The sequence below is a fragment of the Rousettus aegyptiacus genome, unplaced genomic scaffold (genome assembly GCF_014176215.1).
Source record: "Rousettus aegyptiacus isolate mRouAeg1 unplaced genomic scaffold, mRouAeg1.p scaffold_m13_p_6, whole genome shotgun sequence".
Taxonomy (NCBI): Eukaryota; Metazoa; Chordata; class Mammalia; order Chiroptera; family Pteropodidae; genus Rousettus; species Rousettus aegyptiacus.
The window spans coordinates 25,910,815-25,934,379 of record NW_023416309.1 but is presented as its reverse complement, the minus strand read 5'-3'; positions in this window follow the sequence as shown (position 1 = coordinate 25,934,379).

The following is a 23,565-nucleotide window of genomic DNA, read 5'->3' as shown; positions in this document are numbered from 1 at the left end:
GAAAAAGGACTCCAGATATACTGCTTTTTGATGATAAAGATGGGCCGAAATTTGAAGTAGAACAGTAGAGCTGGGTCTTGTAGAAAGAAGAGAGGGAGGAAATGAAAGTCCTGCTGAGGATTCTATGAGTGCAGAGGCCAGCGCTGCAGGCAATCTGCAGAGGCGATTAGAGTAAAGGAGAGATGCCACCTCCTTTCTTCCTCTCCATTATACTTCCAAACTGCAGTTTACTGAGAATTGGGGACTAAGGAAGTCAGATGGTGCTGTTTATGGACAGTATTTGGACTGCTGGACTACTATTAGCCTGATATTTCTCTGAATTCTCTGAAGTCTGTTCACACTTAAAAACACACATACATGGAGGACTGTGGTATAAGACTAGATTTTTTTCATTTCGTGTCAAGATTGGGTTCAAAGCACTACTTGGCAGATTCAACAATAATCACTCAGGTGAACAAGCCTTTTTTGAGGACATAGATTTCTTTTTACCTTTAATTGGACGCATGTGTTTTTTTTTTTTTTTCCAGCTGGATTCCTAGTGTTTAGAATAGACCTTGTGTTTTAATCACATTTATGAGAGAGGTGGTCCAAAGACAGGAGAGTCCAAGTCTAAGCTATGGAGGTCACCTCTTGAGAAAGAATACAGATAAGCATGGAGAAGGTTTTCTATATGCCATACTGTCTAAGATCTTGTGCAGATCCAGTAATTCTGATCCAACAGTATAATTGACATGATCCATAAAGATATTTTTTCATTAGGATTTGCTCATAAAGAGTTTACCATTAAGTTTGCCATTTTGAATCGACTTTGTCAAATTGCAATCATCAAATCAAAAATTGTTCCAAGGCTTAAGCAAAATAATTAAAAAATTGAACAAGAATCATAAATTTAAAAATTGGAAATGTCAACATTCATAGAATGTTTCAGTTTAAAGAGGCCAAGAGAACATTTAGTCCAATTCATTTACATACACATAAAATGAAGGCCCAGATCTATTATAACTTTCTCTTTAGTCTGCATTCTTTATGTAAGTAATCCACTCTAACATTTTTAAAAACTGCTATAATAGCACTATTTTCCTATGTTTTCAAAAATAGTCAATCTTACTTGAAATAAAGTTTGCCCTTGAGGTAGAAAATATATTTTAATATAGTAACTAACAGTTAGGTACCTGAGCTAGCTTATTAATTAATAAGTTATTCCAAAAATCTTTGTCCACACTTTCTGATCCATCATCTAGTTTATTTTGCTAGCATATAGAACAGTGAAAACAAAGAAGAGAAAAGAAAAGAATACCTTTTTACCTGTAAGTTTAGCATACATATACATATATATGTATGCTAAACTTACAGGTAAAAAGGTATTTTTACCTTCCCAGATGATGACATTAGAAAACAGGTTCTGTCAGGTAGAAAATAATTGAATGATATAAAACAGATTCTAAGTAGTAATTTTACAAATAATTTTTCTTAATGCAAATGTATGGAAAAGGCTTATTAGTAAAGAAAGTCGGTGGTGAACTAGAGAAGATAAGTGCTATGGTTTACAATTTACTTCACTTCTGGAATCCTGCAGAGTTCTATTAAAATTCAACTGATGTGAATGGCATGCTTTACTTATTTCCAGTAAATGTTTTTTTTCTGATGTACCTAATATATTCATTGAAAGGAAAGCCTAAAATTACGAGGAATTTTTTTCTCGGTTTTCAATTTATCATTATTATCATCTCCCTTTGCTTGGGGAGAACATACGTGCTATTACTTGTTAAATGAGGAAGTCTCTAAAAATAAATATTTATAAATTACTTACCAGAATAATTATGGTAAATGACTCATTAGGAACTCTTACAGTAGTCCCAGTATAGTAATTTTTTGAAAATTGCTAATAAAACTAATTATATATATATATCATGATGTAGTGAAATAAATGTTACATTACAATAAAAAATAATTCACAATAATAAAACTTATTACAAAATATTTGCCTCATCAACTTCAGCCCTGACATAAGTTACTTCTTATGGTTACTAAAAGCACGAAAGTACATTAAGCAAATTAGTTTATTTTTATTGATTTTTGTCAATAAATTCAATATTTGAAATCTAATTCCTGCTCATTTAGAAACAATTTTATTTTTATAATTAACTCATTTGGAAAGGAAAACAAAGCTATAAAGGGACTGATCCAAATAGATGATATTTTAAAATTTTTAACATAATATAATTATTGTGATTTATTGCAATTTATTCAAAAACTTTAATAATTAAAAACTTTTTGTGTGTGGAAAATACTTCCCACAGAATGAATACTTCTCTCTCTGTCTCTGTCTCTCTTTATCTCTTTCTCTCCCTCTGTGTGTTTCTTGGTCAAGGGGAAGTGGAAAAAGAAGGAAAAGTAAAAGCTTATTGTTATGCTATCTCCCTGTTAAAATTTCATAACAGTGAGAAAATCAGTTTCATGAGAGCCCCATTGCATTGAGTTATCCACTGATAACAGTACGATTTGCTATCACTGAACAAATACACGGATAGTAAGCCCGCTGCTTATTGGATGGCATTCTACTGTAAAGAACTTTTTTCCCCTAATTTATTTACTTATTATTTTATTACATATACAATTAACTTGTGTACTCTAATTTTATTTAGTGTTGTGTTATGATACTGTTTTCTATGTTTTGGTGCTCAAATGGTTCTAGATTTGACCAATGTGAACCATTTTGGATGCTTCTCTATATCTTTCTAATATGGTGATATCATTTTTTGAGCATGCTCTTAATTTCTACTGCAAAATATTCCAGGCTCATCTTGTACTTTCCATGTCCCAGCCCTGGAAACATCATTTCTAAAGGAGAACTGGCTTCATTTGGAGACTAAGACCTGGAAACTCATTATATTTCTTACTCCTCAATTACAAAATGAAAATGACCACACCTGCTCAACCATATCCCTTCCTAAATACTGTAGCACCTTCTGCTTCCTTTATGTCTTTCACTCTGTACCAACTAATTATGCATAAAATCTCTAGAAGGATCTTTGAAAAAGTATATAAGATCATTTTATTGACATTCTTGCACTCTCTATGGTTTTCATTTTGCATTCTAAATTTTTTTTTAAAAGGAAATAAGAAAAGAAGAGAGGGAAAGAAGGAGGGAAAGAAGGAAGGAAGGAAAATAGAAAGAAGATAGAAGGTATCCTACAAGACTTTTCATGTGCTGTCCTATTCCTTCCTCTTACTTTGATCTCATATCAGCCTGTCAGTCACTGTGCTCCAACCACACTGACTTCTTCCTTCTCTTCAAACACTCCAAATTAATTTCTTCCACCCTCACCATATCCCTGGTCTTTGTCTTTGCTACTCCTTCTGTCTGGATTAGTCTTCCACAAATTTCCTGTAGGTCAGCCTTTTCTCATCATTTAGTTTTTAGCATGAAATTCAGCTTTTCAGAGACACCCTCCCCGTTTTCCTTATCTAAAGCTGAGAAACTAATAAGACACACACACACATGCATCAATATCTCTCATGAACTTAGATACAAAAGTTCTTAACAAAATACTAGCAAATTAAATCCAATACTATATAAAAAGGAATATGCAACATGGCCAAGTGATGTTTATTCTGTGCGTACAAGGCTGGTTCAATCTCAGTAAAAGAGGAATAAAGGAAGACTTCCTCAACTTAATAAAGAGTACCCGAAAAATAATACTACAAGCAATATAACTGTGAAAAATTGAATGTTTTTTCTATAAGACTGGGGACAAGGCAAAGACTTCTCTCACTACTCTTAATCAACTGGCTGTGTTAGTCAATACAACAAAGCAAGAAAAAATAAAAAGCGTGAAGGTTAGAAAAGAAATATAAAACTGTTTCTATTTGTAGATGAAATAATTGCCTATGTAGAAAAATTCCAAGTAATCTACAAAAAAAAATGTATTATAGAATTAATGAGTTCAGCAAAGTGACAGCACACAAAATCAACACACAAATGTCAATTTCATTTCTATATTAACAATGAACATGTGGATACTGACTTACAATCACTATAATAGGTACTAAAGGATATAAAAGAAGGTTCAACTCAATGGAAATATTTTTAATTGTAAAGACAATATTAGAAAGATGGAAGTTATTGCCAAACTTATCTAAAAATGTAATTCAAGTCAAAATTTCTATAGTATTTCTCATGTAAGTATATATAGTCAAGACAATTTTCAAATTATGATATAAATTTTAATAATGAAAATAATATGATATCAAAATAAACTTAGGTAAATAGAACAATGGAACGATCTAGAAATTTATAAAAATGTGGATAAATCTAGCTACCTATATGATTTTAGCATACAATAGTGATTGAGCTTCAATTCAGTGAAGATGAACAATTAATGACACATTCACAAACGTAAATTTGAGACTGATTAAGAACTGCGTATGGTCCTGTGTATTATACACATACCCTGAGAGGTATTTATGCATGTACACAAAGAGGTGTGTAGAAGGAAATTCATTTCTTGATTATATATATTTATTTATTTTATTATTATTTTATTATAATAAAAACTCAGAAGCAAACTAATGATCTATAAAACCCAGAATCATAAAACAAATTATGGCATATCCAAAAATGGAATGCTATGCAATAGATAAAAGAATAAGATTCACCACATGTACTGATATGAAAAAAAATCTCAGAGGCATATTGTGGGAGTATAAAGCGAGTTATAAAAAATGTTCATCTAAAAAAATTGTCTATTTTTTCTTTCTTTAAAAGAATCAAAACCCCACATATTGCTATCAAAAACAGAATTACTTTCAGGAAGATTTAGAGCCTCTGTCTCTTGATTCTTAACTTCAACTGTGACCTTTCAGAGAAACTTCCATCCAGGGTTGTTTTCCTTAAAAAATAAAATAAAAAATCCAAATAACCTAGAAAATGTCTGTTCTTCAACATCTGAACCATTCCTTTCTGAGGTAGGTCCTCTGAAAGATATCAAAGTGGACATTAAATCATGATGGTCCTCTTTGAATAACAGAGAAGAGGTTTAAGATCACAGTTTCTACAAGGTTAGCAGCTCTTTTGAATCTTGAGATTCCCTCCCTTGTAAGGCTAAAATTAAATGATAAAAACCCATCACACACTTAAGAAAATATAAAAAATATTTATATTTTCTCTGTCCTATATATGTTGAAAAAAAGAGAGAAAGAGATAGCCCATAGCCACAGCCTCAGAATGAGCAACATGTCATCCTGACTAATGAATTAAAATTCTGACTTTGCTTAACAAATCTGTTTTAACCTGCCAGGCAGAGGACAAAGTAGTAAAACATAAATACTAGATTATTAGAGATTATCCTCTTATTTACTAGATTGAGTAAATAAATGTTCACTTTATTTCAGAAACTAAACTCTGGAAAGAACATTGATTATTTTTATTTTATTTGTTTTGCAAGATATAATCTCTAGCTTTGTATTTACTAAATAACACCTTTCTGGAGCACTCATTAACTTTGTTGACCTGAAACCAAACCAGGAGATACAAAAGAACAGGTATCACTATTCCTATTTTCAAAAAAGAAAAAAAAGAAAAAGAAGAAGGCTCTTAAACATCTCTTGGTCGAAGAGAAAAGAATGGTGTTTTGCCACAATATAATTATTTCCCCTTCAATACAAAAACTCAAATTTTGTTAGAATGAGGAGTCTACCATTTTCCCATTGCATTGTCCCTGGAGAATTACCAACCAAGCACTGTCCCCTGGCCATGGATGTGCACAGTAGCTGAGTGAAGCCAGTGTCACACTTCTGCAGGATTTTGAGTCTTGAGGAAAAGAGGGCAAAATGAAATGAGCACGTTCATCCCAGAGGCATACCACTGCTGAGATTACTCATGACCTTTTATTATCCTGGGGATCTTAATGGCTTCTGTCCTCTCTTTACTCTAAACCTTTAGATTTTCCCTTCACTTCTGTGAGCCTCCATCATTTCCAACAAATCTTCCCTCCCTCTGCCCACCCCCCACCCCCGCTTATGTTAAAAGAATCAATATCTATTGCTTGAGACCAATACAATGACTACAATAAACTGGCCTTAGAGAGTTAGAGAGGACTTGTTTGAGTCTTGTGGAAGATTTGTGTTCCATTTTCTGCTGATTCTTTTCATTGCAATCCTTTCTCATTCCTGCCCACAGTAATGTGTGCATATATTCAAGGCCTCTCCAGGTTCCCTTCGACTTTCCTCCATCAAAATTGCTTTCTGGAAGAAACTTGAACTCATTTACACAAATCAGTGAAAGAGTAGTTTGTATCTTATTTTATCTAACACATTTTATTCAAATCCTGCTATATATAAGTTATTGAGCTAAGAGCTAAAGATAACAGTGTAAATAAGAAAGATTTGTCTCCTGTCTTGTGGGCTGATATATCTGTCAAACCTTTCAAATTGTGAACAGGATCTCTAATTGCAGGACTCAGAGATCTGGAGGGGAAGATGTGTATAGAAGAAGAGACTTCCTTCTGATCTGAAGTTGGTGGCCACTGATCATATGTTTCCTGTTTAGGAAATAAAGCCACAACCATTTCACAGGGAACAAAGTAGCACCAATAGTACGCAGATTTTCCCACATTAAGTCAGACAATGGGTTGCACTGTCCCTGCCCAACCCCACCTCTGTATTTTTTATGACCTTGTTGGCCCAGTTAGCCCCACCCCCATGGAATCCTTCATGGTGCTCACATCGACAGAAAACACTGATCAGATTTAGAAGGACCCTTGAATAAGATAAAATCACTTGTAATCCTACAAAAGAGATAGCCACTATTAACAGGTTGGCCTATAGTTTCTGTTTTTGTTTTTGTTTCTATGCACATGCATACATAGATAATGCAGCTTATTCATATATATTTGTTTCAGAAAACACAGACTGTGTTTTAAATTATGAATGGAAGATATCCTTGGAACAGCAGTTAAACTTGTCAGGCATAAACACCATCCTAATGACAATTGTCACTATTTATGCTGCCAGGCACTGATTTAGTACATTCAATACTTTAGCTCATTTAGTTCTTGCAACAATTTATGATTCTGGTACTATTATTATCATTAATTTTACGGAACAAGAAACTGAGGCTTACAATTAAACAATAGACCAAGATTCTGTCACTAGTTAATGGTAGATCTCAAAATCAATCTTATATAAAATATGAATAAAGGGGGATGCCAGAGGAAACTTTTTGAGCCATATGAGCTCCCACAAGAGAAAGAAACAAAGACCAAAGAGACACATCTGGAAGACTTGGCATCTGTCTCTTTGCAGATTCCTTGTGAAGAGGGCACAACCAAAGCACTTGCGACTCCCACACAAATTGTGCTGTGTTGCTGTGGTGAGTAAATATCACTCAACCTACCCAATTTAAAAGTTCCTCAAAAGTGCCACATCCAGATACTCAGAGGAAATGGCTGTGTTCACTTGTGATTGAACTCTTCTGGCGTGAATGAGGTTGTCACTGTCCCACTAACCCAGAAGGGACAATGAAAGTGGGACAGAAGGCTGGATGTCAGCACCTGTGACAGGTATATTTTCTGTATAGTAAAGCAAGTGGGCTTCCTGTCCAGTCTTGTGTTTTACATGGAGAGGCAGTCAAAGTGAAAAGCTCCCTTGTTTCCCATGACAGAAGTCCCCACCAGGCAGATGTGAACATAAAACATCACCAGGCACAAAGACATCGGCTTGGGACAGGCCATCCAGGATTCCTGCTTTCTCCGTGAAGTGTAGCAGGGCCCAGGAAAGGTGCCTGACAGGCTCTGAGGTCCTCAGGGCAGTGCTGACCTTAGCAAGTGATAGGGTAGCTTTTCCCTTTTGACTATGTGTCTTATAGTTTTTCCTCAAAAAGGATCATTGCAAGGTTGAAAAAAAAAAAAAAAAAAAAAAAGGGCCTCCTGGCTCCTCAGACCTAACTCCACAAAGACTTAGCTTTTTCCAGCTTGACTTGAACCTCACCTGACACTATTAATTTCTACCATGCTGGAGGCCATGAGGAAAACCACTCCACATAATAATAAATACATAATAACAACAATAATAAAAGGCATAAGATGGCAAGCTGATAGCTTACTCCCTAATAACCATCATTCAGTATTTAAATTAATGGCGAATTAACATTTTTCTTAGTCTCAAAAGAAACTATTAACTATTTTACAAATTAACAGGATTGGAATTAATATTTGAGACATTAACATCTTTTCCAAAATGCCAGTCATTTTCTTTAGTGAAATTTCAGTGGTACACATAAGCTTACAAAGAGACTCTCGTTCTTCTCTCATTCCCATTCCCACCTCCCTATATCAGGCCTGCTAAGAAGCCTCCATATCAAAAGAAAAAAAAAGTTCAAAGTTTTACTATAACACAAACATGAACGTCTTATTTACCGACTGTAGAATCTTTTCTGATTTTCAGGTGACTAAAATTTAATGGACCAGAGGAAGAAATGGCCCAACAGAGATAAGTCTTAAAGTCTCTAGGAGGTAAAAATAAATTACTTTGTAAGTACATCCCTTGATGTGTCATGCTTGTTCAAAGATGCAGTTAGATATGCGCTAAAGGAATTATAGCTATTTTTATCACCTTTTTCCCCCCATATTAGTATCTCACACATGAGAAAGGCTCATTCATTCATTTATTCAAACATTTATTGAGCAACTTCTTTGTGCCAGTCTGTATTATCACTAGACATACAGGGATGACGATAATATGACCCCTGTCCTCAAAAAACACAGAAGCTTAATGGATTAGGTAACAAGGAAAACAAGGACAATTTCAGCATGAAGTACTCCATAAAATATGATATCTAGAAAGTGCCATTGGACACAGAGAAGATGGGGAAGTGCGAGAGTGTATCAATTGAGCTGATCAAAAAAAAAAAAAAATTTCAACTTTATATTATTAAACTAATTAAATTATTGCTACCTTATGAAAGTACTTGAATTCAGAGAAGGCAACCATTTTGGATAATCTTCACAATGCAGGTCAGAGAAAGCCCCATAAACAAATCAAAACTGCTCCCAGTCTTAGGAGTCAAGTGAAATTCTATTCTGGAAGGCAGCCATTGGCTTATGCAGTGGAAGCAACATTACCACTCAGAGGTCGTCTGCAGTGTACCATTTCAGGAGTGCTTGGGCCAGGTCTCTTTTCATGTATGCTAAAATACCTCCCACACCTGCTTCACTGTTGTCTGAAACATCATATGGAGCATTTTATTCCTTTGTTCATCGTAAGTTTCTCCCAAATTAATATGAAACTATCTTTGAAGAGGAAGTACATTATTGCTATTCTAGCCTGGAGTTATTTTACTATTTCCTGAGGACAAGATTTAGTAGGAAAATAGAAGGAAGTACATGACTTTTTGAAGTACCAAAGGAGTTAAAAGGGCACCATAGAGTCTGATAGGAAATAGAGAGAGGAGATAGGAAACACTGACTGAACATAAATTCTCCTGTTTTATTATTTTAACTTGATTTACTAATTTCTTCCTTTATTCCTTTGAATTTCCCTCAACTCTAACCATCTGCCCTTCTTTCTTGTTCATGTCTGAATTCTCAAGCCTCCCTTCAAGAAAACAAATAAAATATTCTGTTTAAGCTCTAAGAAGCTTTGCTAACAATCCCAGGTTTTCTGTTGAGATCAATCACTGGGAGGTGAAAACAAAATGATTCACAGATACCACAGATCAAAGCAAACACATGTATATTGGCTCCCTCTGCTCAGAAGTCCACTTCTGAGCCCTGTTCTCTGCTACACCAGTGAACATTTGTGGCTCAAAAAAAAAAAAAGAAAAAGAAAAAGAAAGAAAGAAAAGAAAAGAAAACATTTTATGTACAAAACGTATCACCAGCATGACTTGGAAGCAATTATATCTAGTCTTGTAGATCCCTGAGCTTTGTTAAGGGGCCAAAAATTGTCTATTTACAACATAGACTTCTCTAGTGTCAGAAAATATGCATCAATCCTCCTAGACCTACATCTAAGAAGTTGATAGCCAGAGCCCCCTTCACAGGCAAGCATTTGTTAGCACACCCATTTACTCAAAAAAACATTTTTTTATTGCCAGGAAATTCACTTGGCAATGGGGATAGAGTGATAAATGAAACAGGGTCCCAGCCTTTGGGGATCTCAAAACATTTTCGTTTAAAAGGAATGGCTAGGACTTCTATCTGTTTTCCAACAGGAAACTGTTGACTTGGTGGGAAAGAAATTATTTACCTGGCCAAGCAATCCGTTCTCCCCAAAAATGTGAAATATTCCTTACCAAAATCCCAACAGAAGAAATTATTAGCAATTTGATTCCTCTTAGATAGGCCTCTCTGTAAAGTCCCCGAGCAGCAGACGTTTTGGTGGGTTCTAAAATGGGTTCTCTGGTTTCTTGTCTTCAAACTACGGAGTAAGTCTTATCTTAAAATCAGGCCCTGCTATCCAAGGCTGTGTCAGACAGTTAGACACATTTCAAAATTTAACACTAAGAATTGATCAGTTTGATGAGGAATATAGCCATAGTACAGCTCTGGCTCCCAGGAAAAATCTAATCAGAATGTGTGCTTGCTCACATTCCACATCCTCAAGCAATAATTCTTCATTATCTCCAAATAAAAAAAAATAAATGTTGATGCCAGAAAAGTTTGTTTTTAACTATCGAAATTATCTAAGCTGAAATATTAAATTTCCTCATCCCACATCCTAAAAAGAATTGTTTAAATATTGTGTTAGCTATGTGATAAGGAAAATGTTGAGTAAACTTTCTTAATTAAGCCAAAGTAGGCAGGCACGCATGGGAAATAAGATTGTTAGTTTAGATGTAGGCAGATAAGAAAGATCTCGGAAGTCAGGATAAGTGGTTTGTAATTGATCATCTAAGCAGAGGAGAATCAGAGAGACATTCTGAGTAAGCAAGAGATTTGGCAATTCAGAATTTTGTAGAGTGTAAACCGTTGACAGTGTAGAACGAATTGGAGGCTGAACGAGGAGTCTAGATTGTGGTTATTTCCAGCATAAGAAGTAGGTAGTATTTAAAAGGAAAAAGAAAACAAAGGCAGATTATAAGATTCTTTTCAAAGAAAGAAATACAATATATTTGGATTTGTATGCTTTTTGGAAACTTAAACAACTTAAAATTTAAATGCGTAATGTTTAATCCCAGTTGGGTAATCTTTAGAACATGACTTATCTGTAAAATTGGGTTAATAATGATACCTACCTCACAAAATTATTATGATTATTGAATGATATAATGCATTGATAAGTATAGTATTAGAAGAATGCTTATGTAGCATAACACTCTATCAATATTATCATATTATTATTATAAACAATAAAAAATGAAATAAAGCTAGTTTTTTCTTTGCAGTTTTTTTTTCTTTGTATTCACCATGTTCTGTTAAAGTTCCAAATGGAAGTTTAAATACATTAGTTTCAGCATACAGCATCACTGGATGAAATAGCAATTGGTGCACTATAGGGATAAAAAACTTACTTTCACTATATGTTCATTAGTATTTTAACTTTTTATTGTATTACTTAAGAAAAAGTATATTAAATTTAAAAGAGAAGCAAAAATTTCTGAGCACATAGGAAACAGTTAAGTATAAAAGTAAGTTTATTTAAAAATGAAGATAATTAATTATGAGTTAACATTTATTAAGTGTGTACTATATGCCTAGCACTGTTTTAATCTATTTCACATGTATATATGAAATATATATCAACTAACCTTGTTTTAGGATTCGATCATGAAAGGATAGCTGATCAATATGATTAAATCAACGAGGTTAGTTGGTGAGTGTGATTGAATCAATAGGGTTAGTATTAGTATCATTAGTCTCCTGAAGTCCAAGGGCAGTATTATTAGTATCCACAAGTGTTTAATGAAGTACAGAAAGGTTTACCTACTTTTCTCCAGGTTACTCACTTAGTAGTAGCAGAATTAAAAAACGAACCTAGACAATTCTGCTACACATATATATATACTTATAAGTATATCACTTAAGAAAATAAAAACAGAAGTAAGTCTCTGTCACCAGAGATGGTTCTGCTAACTATAATATCTGGGAAAGATATTTCTGCAAGGAAATCTCTATTCTATGTCTGTTTCCATGTTTGATAAGTCTAATGCTAAGGTCTAATGAGCAGCCATATCTGAACAACCTATTGATATCCAAGAATAGATTACAGGGATGAAGCCTTTTTTTTTTCCCCAAAAGAATGAAGAGTAAAAAGTAAATAATAAAAATCTTTGTAGTGTAAACACTTTGTAACTAGTAAATCTTTCTCAGTATCCAAATTAAATGTGCACATCCAGAAGCAAATAAATAATCAGTGGGTCTTTTTCTAATTCTTCCAAAACCCTGAGATTACTTAAATATCTTTCTACTTTGCATCTGCCAAATAAATTATAAAATTTATGAGCGGAGAAGCTGAGCCAGAGCTACTGATCAATGAAAACGGGTGCAACTGAATAGAAGAGCTACACTGCTGAGAACTGCAGCAAATGGCAACATCTCTCAAATTATGCAAGATCCTGCTATGAAAAAGTTACAATGCAGCCTGCACTTGAACGCCTGGCTCAAATGAAACATCATTATAGGAGCCTGGTGAAACTTCTGAATGACCCTAGGCCCATGGCTTCCCAATTCCATGAGATGAGAGTTTGGAAGGAGTGTGGCCTGAACTGGCCTTTGTCAAGATGTTCCATCAAAACACACTTTACAAAAAATGATTATTCTATTTTTTTTTTAAGTTGCCCTTTGACAATTCTGTAACCTCGCAATTTTACACTTATCTAGTATCATAAGAAAACTCTGAGGCATAGTAAATGTCATATTTGTGTGAAACCACCTAACCCCAAAATGACAAATTACTCTGTGATCTTTGGCAGGGGTTGGTGAAGCATTAAATGCATGGAGTTTGTCTTCAGCTGGTTGTAGCCTAGGGCGCACTGCAGCAATAACAAGTCCCTAGGAAGCCTTTATGATTCATTTTTACTCATTTTATTTTCAAATCAGTAGAACTAAATAAAGACACATTTTAGCATTTTGGTGAAGAGGGTCAGGTAATCTGTGAGCTCATTTACTGCAAGTCATGAGTTTCCATTTATAAGTGGAACTAAAAGCTACTTATTTGTGAACTGATGAGTTATGAATAGTTACAAAAAGTTTCATGTTGCAAGAATGTACTGAAGAACCTCTTTCATTAATCTACTGTTAAATCTTGGCAACATTCAACAACATAGCTAAATTCCTAGAAGGCACAGGAACTGTGAGAATTTCCAAAATTTTTAGGAAGACATCTAATCAATAGTCTGAGTGTTTTCTTGAGGCTTTAATGATTTTAATCACTATTGTTCTTTTAAATTATGAATTACTATTGGTTTAGCGCCATCATTCTCAATGAACTTTCCAGCAGGTGTTTTGGTTAATATTACAATGCAGACGTTCTGTTTAATGACGAGGATATAGTTTGAGAAAAGCATCATCAGGCAATTTCATCGCTGTGGGAACATTATAGAGTGCACTTACACAAACCTACTGATGGTATAACCTACTACACACATAGGTTATATGGCATAACCTATTTCTGTTAGGCTTCAAACCTGCACAGCATGACAGTGTACTGAATATTGTAGGCAATTTTAACACAATAGTATTTGTGTATAAACGTATCTAAACATAAAAAGTATAGTTAAAACATAGTAAAAAATAAAATGACACATCTGTATGAGGCACTTACCATGAATGGAGCTAGCAGGACCAGACATTGCTCTGGGTGAGTCAGTGAGTGAGTGCTGAGTGAATGTGAAGGCCTACAACATTACTGTACTCTACTGTAGAATTAATAAAAATTACACACTTAGGCTACAATAAATTTACAAAACAACAGGAGGTTAAATCGAGTACAAGAGAATATGATACAATCTAGAGAGGTAATAAACACCAGGTGTATGAGGCTGCTACTGGCGTAACACTGCATACATACTCTTTTACAGCAAACTTTTTTTATATATATAAGTGGAAAGAGTAACTCTAAAATAACAATAAAAATATACTATAATAAATACATAAACCAGTAATATAGTTATTTATTATTATCATATACTGTATATAATTATATATGCTATACTTTTATACAGCTGTATAGTAGGTTTGTTTACACCTGCATCACCACAAACATGTGAGTAATGCAAAGTACCACAACATTGCAACATCACTAGGTGACAGGAATTTATCAGCTCCCTTATAATCTTATGGGACCACCATATATATCTGGTATGTCATTGACTAAAATGCAGTTTTGCAGGGCATGACTGTATATAGTGATATAGATTTACAGCAGCACTATTTTTGATCTATAATTTTCCAACTCTACTTATATGAATTATGTTCCCTAAAGAAATATTTGAATCACCATATGCTTGCAGCTGAAGCACATAAGTTTATAGTCCTTTACTTTCCTATCGATGTTTACTGGAATTCTCAGGACCTTTTGTAAACTAACACGTATTGTGAATCTCTAGGAATGGGATATATTATACAGAATTTCTCAAACATATTTTACTGTTAGATAACTGTTAACTTTTTCAAAAACACAGGTTGCTTACAGGAATGCTAATATTTGTGAATCTCATGGGTGAGAAAGAAAAGGTTATAAGCCCTGAGGCCTTTCTTACCCTAAGGAAGTCATCGATATAAGCTGTAGTTCCATCAAGCTAAAGTTTTAAAAAGCCAAAACCAAGAATTGTCACAGAAAAGTAGCTATTTTACTTTATAGATACCATCAACCAAAAACCATCAGGAACACACACTTAGCCAAAATCTGTTTATTAATTGATGTAGCAAAAAAGAGCCATATTACTTTTTCAATCAGAGAAAAATATTTCCATTTTGAAAAGAGATGTATTTAGGAGCCCCTGAATTACTATCTCTACATGCTCGAGAGTCAGAGATGACCACCAAGAAAATCATTGAATTAATGTGGAGTCACAATATTATTTTTATTTTTTCTTAAAGCTCTGAAGAAACCAGAGTTTCCTCAGCTAGCATCGATAGATAGATATCAACTCATGTATTGTTATTCCTTGTTGGAAATTAGCTGCACACAGATGATGTCACTCTATGTAGGAAAGTCCATCTCTGACTAGCCACACCTGCAATGATTGTGTTGGAACCAAATGAGACCTTTATCCTGTTTTCAGTAAGTTAGTGACTGTATCCTGACTAGATCATGTCCATTTCAGTATCTCTGGTTCTTAGAAAATCACTTCAATATCTGTACTCAAAAATGCTTCTTCACTGAATGATAGTAGGTACATTACAAGAGACCTGGAATTTGGAATCAGACAATCCTGGCTCTAACAATGAGTCACAATCAACTTAAACCAGGGTCGCCATCCTCTCTCAATGAAAAAACATACTCAACTGTTATTTAACCAAGTTATTTAGGCAGTTGTAGTTAATGAATGCTCTCATGCCCTCAATTTTGCATGTTTGAAATGGAGATGCCTGGTCCTCAGGCATCTTGAAATGATTAAATAAGATTGTGCTAAAGAGTGATTAATACAATATTGCTGCTGTATTGATAAATAACTATTTATAATTATCTTCGCTCATTGTTATTACTCTATTTTTTTTTCTCATCTCTTGGAACATTTTTCTCTGATTTCTAAATTCATTTTAATTGAGAGTTTGAATGTGCCTCCTTTTAGAATATATATGAAATAGTATCTTAGAGATTGAGCTCTCCTGCATGGGAAGAGTCCCAGCACCATAGATTTCCCACACTGATAGAAATCAGGGACTCTGACATTACAAGCATTCTCCTGTGATATGTCACAGCCAAGAAAAATGCTAACCAGTTTCTGGGAGAGACATATAGGTCTACATTAACTACTTTTTGTATTTGTCACTGATACTATGTATTGAACTGAAAACTTCAAAATGTAAATTAAATGTATACCTTTCTGATGATAAATGACTCAATAAGGATGTCTATTTTTCTTGTTTCACATTTCCAAGGTCATGCCAAGAGTGGAAAACTTAAATTTGTTCACTGTTCATTTTTCCAGAATTCAAGTCCTATTGATCCTAGAGATGACAACAGAATATTAAAAAAGTCAATATATCCCCTATATTCATCTAAATCCAGAGCAACTGAAAATAGTGTTTCCCAAGATGTTTCTTTAATCTTGAGTTGGCTGGCTTTAGGTGCAGCCAGTTCTTAGTTTTGTTGTTGTTTAGTAGGTGTACATTAAAGATGTAGTCATTGTGCAAAAGTCATGTTGTTCTAATAATAATATTAATAAAGGCTGAGTCTCATGTAGCTCTCCCTCTGTGCTTTTCACATATCAACTCATTTAGTTCTCACAAAATTTTGTAAAGTACAAGGGTTAATTTTCATGTTACTGATGAGGAAATTGATGCACAAATAGAATAAATAACTCGTCGAAAGTTTCACAGTTAGTAAATGATAGAGCTGGAATTTGAAAACAGGCAGTTTGATTTAATCCATGTTGCTATCCTCTTAAAACAAAATGCTTCTAAAAGATCAAGGGAAAAATGCGAAAATGATCTATGGAACCCATGATTACATGATACAAGAACACTGGTTAAAAATAAAATACTATCGACTCATCTAATCAATATCTACTAAATGCATTTATTGGTCCCTGATTGTTTACCTTTTTCTATTGTTCCAATCAACCTTTGGCCCCATTATGAGGAGACTAGGAGCTTGGTAAGACTAAATAGTAAAGCTTCAACCTCAGTATGCCCTTCTGGGGCTCCTTAGGTAATTAGTTTCATGTAATATTGCTTTTAATAGAGTAGTCTGTGACATCAGCCTATCCTTACCCCCTGATTCCTATCATTCCTGTAAATTGTTCCGAGACCACACTAGCTAGGAGTTGGGCATATCTTACCAATCTAAGATAAATTAAAAGAACAGAAAATGAAATTTATCACATATTGAATTGGTAGACGAAGCTAAAACATGCAACGTCATTATATAGTCCCTTTGCTAACCATAATGGGGGCAATTTTCTAGTGATAGGAATACTCCATTGTCTCACTTAACACACTGTTTCCAAGTCTTGGTTTACTTTTGAAATGAATTAGTAACCAGAATTTTGTTTGCAAATTATGGAAATAAAAAATCAAATGCAGATTGTCTTGAGGGACAGTTCACATCATGCTATGATGTGATCAAGAAAGCCTTCCTTCTCCCATGGTATATTTGTTCACAGTTAAACATTTGGGTAAGCAGAACTCAGTCTCTCTTTCCTCTGGACAGACACTGAGTAAACACTGCTACTTTCTGACTCTATGAAAAGCTCAGTCTTTTAAAGGCATTTAACTATATTCGCAGTGACCTATGCTGTGGGAATCTTCTTAGTTTGGCTGCACAACTGACGTAACACAGAAGGCTTACTTTCTCTTCGATTATTCCATTTTCTCATTCAACCACTAATTACTAATAGCTCATTCTTTTTTCAGATATTTGCTATGCGCTGGTGGTGTCTGTTTTTAAGGCATTATACTCTAGCGTGGACTTAACAGTTACAAGTGTTGGGTATAGACATTACCTTCAGGAATTCCGGGCACTATATGCTATAATCCTTGGCACTGTCACATCTCTTAACTTTAGAGGTTATTTTAAATCTTTCACTCCTGTGCCAAATCTCTAATGGCATTTAATTTTCTCCTCCGGGTACTGCTGTGCTATATATCTATTTATACCAAAAGACTCATTTTCACTCTTCTCTACCATGTTCTGTATTCCAAGAGTCAGACATGAATGAATATCAACAGGCTTCCTTGCCCTCTGGATTCTCCTTGGGTTTAGCCAATAGAGAGCATTCAAGGAAAGATTGAAGAAAGACAGAAGAGTGAGAATGGTCATGTAATCTCCTTGCTTCTGTCAGCAGCATCATCACAGTCTGGTGCATCCCTACCTAAAGACCATAGCTCACACAATGAAGCCTTCTCCATGCAGCTCCCTCTTCCTAGTATTTAACTGCTTCCACCATCAGCCTAGAGGCGGTCATGTCTCTCTCTCTCCCCTTGTTAGTCACCATGTTACTTCTCTAACCTTTACTCTTTCCCTTATGTTTTTTTCCCCCACAACTTTGTACACAGTCCATGTGTTAAAATCTCCTCAGATCACCCAGTTTGAATGTACGTTCTGTTTCTTGCCAGCTCTATGAATGATAAAAATGTCTCATCATAAACTCTTTGTCAGAAATTTTACATGTGTAGAAAGTTACTTATATTTCCTGTTTGTTTTTGTTTTATGTAATCAGTTCCATAACCTTAATTGAGTGCACACTATGTTTGATGGGAGCTAAGCCCTAATGATACAAAAATGGATAAGACATTGACTTTTTCATGAAGGAGCTTTATCGAGCAGTAAAAACATGTAAAAGGTGTAACCGTAAATTTGGCATCTAAATCAGGTTACTTTGAGTAAGAAAGAGATCACTGCTGCTTGCACTAGGGCACTGGTTTAAACTATAACTAACTGTGCGAATAAAAAATAAAGAGATTATTGTTTTATACTGCAATGAGCACTTCAATAGAGGTATGAACAGACTCACAGAATGCTATCTATATAATTGGAATTGAAGATAGAAAAATGAATGTGAAAAAGTGCTTGCCTCCCTGGAGTTTAGAGCCCGGTGCAGATTATGGAACCAAATAAATAATTTCAACCATTGTGATAGTGTTTGCAGATAGATATTCCAATAGGCTGAAAAACTAAAGAAAAAAAATAGTGTTTATGGTCACTTTGGTAGTGACTCTGCTTTCTCCCAATGAGAAATGAGAAGGTAACCATATGATGTTATGTTCCATGAACAAAAATGTTACATTCTTGCAAACTGAAGCAATCAGATTGACAGAATAAACTCTTTTGGAAAAGAGATGTAAACACCAACGAAAAATAGACAATGGTGAGGCACATGTATAGGTTTGGCAATACCCTACCTTGCTTGGTGTCACCAGCAGTTACTGTCTAAGTAGCGTAGAATGCGCACATTAAGATGCAAGGTGAGATCTGCACAGAAAACAAGACAGCACTCTGCTGTGGGGCCAAGATGTACCCTCAGTTCTTACAATATACTCAAAAACCTGTTCACTTACAAACTAATACAATTTGGGAGACAAACTGATATCTCTGGTGAGTTAGTCATCAGTCTGGTAATTACATGGGACATAGTTTCTAAGTCAATGGTAGAGGCAGGGGTGATAGAGATTTCATAAATCATAACACGATCCAAGCTATTTCATATCTCTTAATGATCATTTTGAAACCTCTATATAAAGAAAAAGTGGTAAATAAGTGGTTATTTGCCTTTTTCCAAGAACTTCAGTAAAGACCAATGTTTTACTGAAGTGGCCGGTAGCTTTCATGTTATACTATATGACATTCATCAATTTTACGTGAAACTTAGGGAGTAAGTCAATGGAAATTCGACTACATTTTAGATAGATATTTTCTACTATGCAGGCAATTTTTAGGATTTAATGCCCATAGTGACTAATTTATGTACATGAATAGAATCTGTTCTCAGTAAAAGTGACAGTGATAGATTATCAGCTACATGATACCACTGGACCAGTAAACCAGCCAGGCAGTAAGAGGCTGAGAAGGTTTTGTCCTTCATAGTAAAATATCTGGACCTGAACTCTAAGCAGAATATACCTATGATTTAGAGTACTTATTTGACTTAAATTTGTTTCTCTGTTCTTCTTCTTTCTTTTTTCTTTTTATCTTTTTATCTTTTTCTTTTCTTTTTCTTTTTTTTTTTTTTTTTTGAGAGGGGGTTGAAAAAAATACCCTCTCAACTTTTTGTTTTCTGTTTTGTGTTATTTTGTTTTGTTTTTCTAAGGAGATTCATTAGTCATCCGGATAATTAAGAAAGCTTGGTGAGAGAGATAGGGTTTCTAAGTGAATAACTATAGAAAGACGAACTCTGATTCTGCTCCTGACAAGCAAACTTCAAAAAAAGATGTCCACATTTGGGAATAGCTAGAATTAATCTGTAACCCAAGTGATGTGGCAGGTGAGAGTCATTTATAAATAGAGCCAAAGGAAAATAAGTAATTGGCTACTTCACATACTCTAGCTTTTTCTCAATTGCCTCAACACTATCTTAGCAAAAACAGTCTTCTGAATATTCAAAGATCTCAGATCAAACTGATCAAATTATCACGAATTTGAAATTAATAGGGCATTAACCTAACTTAAAATTCTGACATTTAATTGTTCCCTCTGGCAAGCAATATAATCAGTTAAAACTTGCAAGGTGTACATGTGTTGTACCCACACATATAGATTTACAAACATAAAACACAAAAATGTATCAGCTTTAAAGAAGAAATAATCTGTGGTCATAAACTCACTCGAATATTACTTTTTAGAAAGCAAAAAACATTAAAGTGCCAATGCTAGTGGAAATATTTTCAGAAAAAGAACCACAGAGTAATGTAAAGTCCAGATATAAAAAATAATATCTTTTATATTACTTTATTTATATTATTATTTATATTTTATAATATATTATCTATAATAAATAATATAAACAGAGACGAAATCTTAACCTGATAAAAGATGTATCAGAAAACCCACCTTAAATAACACACTGAATAGTGCGATAGTGGTCATTTCCTTTGGAGTAACTAATAAGAAGACAATATCTATGATTCTACTGAACTTTGGACTGAAGATTTTAGGTAGTGAATCAAGACAAGATAAAGAACGAAAGAAAAGTTCTAAGAATTGGGGAGAGAAGATAGATTTTGAAGATGGTATGATTATCTACACAGAAAAGCCAAGAGATTGTGTAAACAATTAGAAGTAAAAAGAGATTTCTACAAGGTGGCTGGACTCAAAATTAATGCTTGAAATCAATAACATCTTTAAAAACAGAGTAAAACATACCATTTAATAATTTAGAAAGGTAATAAAAAAGAAGGGAGAGAAGAAAGATGAAAGGAAGACAGGACAAAGTACCAAGAAATATAGTGAAAGGTTTGCCAGATATTTGTGTAGAAAAGCATAAAACATTACCGAATGACTGAGAAGAAAACCTATATAAATAGAGACAGTACAGATATTCATGTTTTATGAGACTCGATATCTTAAAGATGTCATTTATCCCCAAATGAATCTACAGAGTTTATGCAATTCTAGTTGAGATCTCACTATGATCTTTTGTGGAATTTATCATGCTGTTTAGAAAACTTATACATACGAAGAGTTAATTTTCCAGTGTTAAAACTCCATAATGAGTTAACCCTATAGTGGTTATTTAACTACAGAAATCCACTGCTGAAATGAAAATGTCTCTCCTTATTTTGCTACAGGTAGCCCTTACCATAGAGTATTTATAGTCCTTGTATGTGGAGTCACTTTCTCCCTACTAAGTGAGATATCTACAAAATCCTCATGATGCCTGTGTGTTCTGACTTCAATTTTGGTGCCTGAGTATTGAAATTCTTTTGGAGGCAAAGCCAAGCAAAGAATTTGCAGGCAGCTCTTACTATCTAATTTACAAGGCTGCCTGTAGCAAGTAGAAAACAAAACCATGCGTAGAATCTCTGCTGCTGCGTTAATGTCTGGCTCAGACATGCAGCTCTGTGAAGTCGCAGTAGAGAAATGAAACCTATGCGTGACTCAGCCTAGTCCAGCCACATTCACTGGGAGATGTCAGCCGTGCACAGCCCAGGGGCCGCACAATTACACTGCGTTAGAAGGACCCAGAGTTCCCAGGTTCAGGCAGGCACTGGCGCCAGGAGGTATGCTGGGAACTCGGTGAGACCGCTCCTCTTGCCCTCTAACAGGCATCCCATCCGAGTTGGCCTGACTCGGGGCTCCTGGGATGGTTCCCTTCCCAATCCCTTTGATTTTCTATTCATCTTGCGTAGGTTCATTTGGCTGTCTCTTTGTTTGGCTCATTCTGGAAACTGTCCCCATAGGGGGAAATTATCTGTTTGAGAGTGAAATGATGCAAAGGAGCAGGTGCAGAGAGAGAACAACAACACCCTAGGAAGCCAAACATTCCTACCTCGATCTATTCATTATACACAATGCCCCTGCAGTGAAGACTAGGAATGCAATGCTAAGGAGAGAGGGCACACAGTTTGTGAATTCAGAAACTTTGGTGCTAAGAAAACCAAACACAGGAACCAAAGGATTATAAGGTTTTGATAATGGATCTAATTCCAATATGAATTTCAAATAAAGATAAAATTTGCAAAGGCCTAGATGACTATTCTAATATATCATATCTGTATGTATATACAGAATATCTACAATATATATCACCTATCCCTGATTACATTTTAAGTTCCTTAAAAGGTAGAACTTTATATATTATACATATCCCCTATATTGTCTATCATAGTTTTTTGCATGTACTAACACTCAATTAGAGAAAAAGAAATTAATATTTGTTAAGTATCTCGTGTATTCTCCCTTTCATGAATTATTGTATTTAGTTTATCTCTCATAGAAACCTTTTTGTAGATTTTGTATTTTGCAGATGATGAAAGACGCTCAGAATTTTAGCGACACGCCTAAGGTCTTGGAGCTAGTAATTGGCAGCATTTGTGTTCAAACGCATGTTCCCTCAGCTGCACCACCTGGGGCTCAAAATTCTTATCCTTTACCTTTCTTTTCTACTGTTAAGGATTCATGTGATTACAGTGGACCCTCCTAGGTAGTTCAGAATAATATATCTATCTTAAATTGAGCCCGTTAGTAACACCAATTACATCATAAGCTCCTTTTGGCCTGTAACACAATCTATTCAAGACAGTGGTGTTTCGTTATATTCACACTTACAAGGATTAGGTATGTAATTATCTTGGGGATCATAATTTGCCTACAATACCACCCCTGAGAAATCTAAGCCCCCAGTCACCACAATATTCTCATGCTAGCTGCTATATTTATCTATTTATCATCAAAATTGGGGAAGAAAGTACCAAGAAGCACTCTAGTAAATCCCTGTGTGCCTAACATGTTTTCCCTGTCTTTATTGTATAAAGCACAATAAATGAACAGGGCCAATAACCCTAGGCAAGATCATGACTTATTTCTGTGCTTGCTGGTCTCTTGACACAAATAGTTTAAAGTGACTGGGACAAAGCTTGAGTTTAAAGTTTAATGAAACACTCAATATGTCCCCTGTGGAAGAATTCCCACTCTGGAAACTAGAATCACTGGGCAGGCACAGTCCAGAGTTGCAGATGGAGGAGGCAGGCCCAAATTCCTCTGTGGGTCACTAGAAGCAGTGGTAAGCAAGGGCACTCACATTTTCACCTTAGTTCTCCTGCCCAGGTATTCTACCTGCCAGAGTACGATATCATATGTTTCGAGTCTTTCAGGATATATGTTGAGTCTCAGAGAATGGCATGCCATCCCTAGATGGAGTCACTTCCTAACTGTCACTTTAGCAAAACCTTCATAAAGCCATTCTATTACTATATCAAGTGAGCAGCATCTGGAAGGTGTGGCATCTAAAAGTGCACTCAG